Here is a 1,152-nt window from a genome sequence, read left to right on the forward strand (position 1 = left end):
GTGCTTGCTTTGTTTTATTATGTGTTTCTTTGTTTTTGTTATTTTTCTTCTTTTTCATAGTGGTGGGTAATGTTGTTGTTGTTGTTATTGTTGTTTTTGTTTTTATTATTGCTCTTTTGTGTTTCTTTTCCTTATGATAACACAACTAAGCTTGTTGATGTTGCTTCTATCGTTATATCTGCTTGTGTGGGATTGTTATCATTTCTGTTCCTGTGGTCGTTGTTATTGGTGTATTTCTTTTTAATGGTATCATTGCTGTTTTTGTTGTTGTATTTGTTGCAGTCGTTGTTGTTGTTGTTGTTGTTGTTGATTTTGTAGTTGTTGTTTGTGTTGTTGTTGTTTTTGTTGTTGTTGTTGTTGTTGTTGTTGTTGTTGTTGTTGTTGTTCTCTTGGTTGTCATTGTTCATGTTTTTGAAATTGCTTCCGATGTAGTTTTTTAGTTTGTCAAATTGGTCATCAATATGATGCGTGCATTAAAAAAAATATTTTTTGCTTCGTTTTTATTTTGCCTGTGACAGAGAATTTGCACGAAATGACGACGATGTACAAATTGGATACTCTGTTCTTGTTTATGAGGCTTTTCAGCAGGCCCAAAAACTATAAACCTGGACAAGATTCACCATTTTGTTCCTTCTACTTTTTTATATATACGCTTTAGAAGTCACCACACTTTAACCACCAATTTCCTGTTTATTTAATCTCTGACAAAAGGTGACCTCCACCTCCTTTAACCGCAAATACCTCTACTTCTTTTCAAGATAAATGAATAGTTTTCCCTTAAAAGAAAGACAAATAACTAGCTTTAACTTGATACCATTATTTCTGTATGCCAAAAAAGGAAAGAGCGCCATATTCCACCGTGTCATTTCACAAATTTAGCTCCAGATCAGACAAATTTACTCACTTGGGTCAGGGTCTATGGTACAGACGCCGTCACAGGTACCCGCTGTGTCCGTCACACAGCCGGAAGTCGGGTCATAGCGCTCGCCCACGTCACAGCAGCTGGGTTTGTGAACAATACTTGTAAGTTATAAATATCAGCAAATACAAATTTACAGTGTTGTTCCTGTGGGTTTAAAAATAAAATTTTAACTCGTCTAATTATACTATACATCAGTATGAATATCTATGAGATAAACTCTCTCTCTCTCT

Source organism: Aplysia californica, unplaced genomic scaffold (genome assembly GCF_000002075.1).
Source record: "Aplysia californica isolate F4 #8 unplaced genomic scaffold, AplCal3.0 scaffold01153, whole genome shotgun sequence".
Classification (NCBI taxonomy): domain Eukaryota; kingdom Metazoa; phylum Mollusca; class Gastropoda; order Aplysiida; family Aplysiidae; genus Aplysia; species Aplysia californica.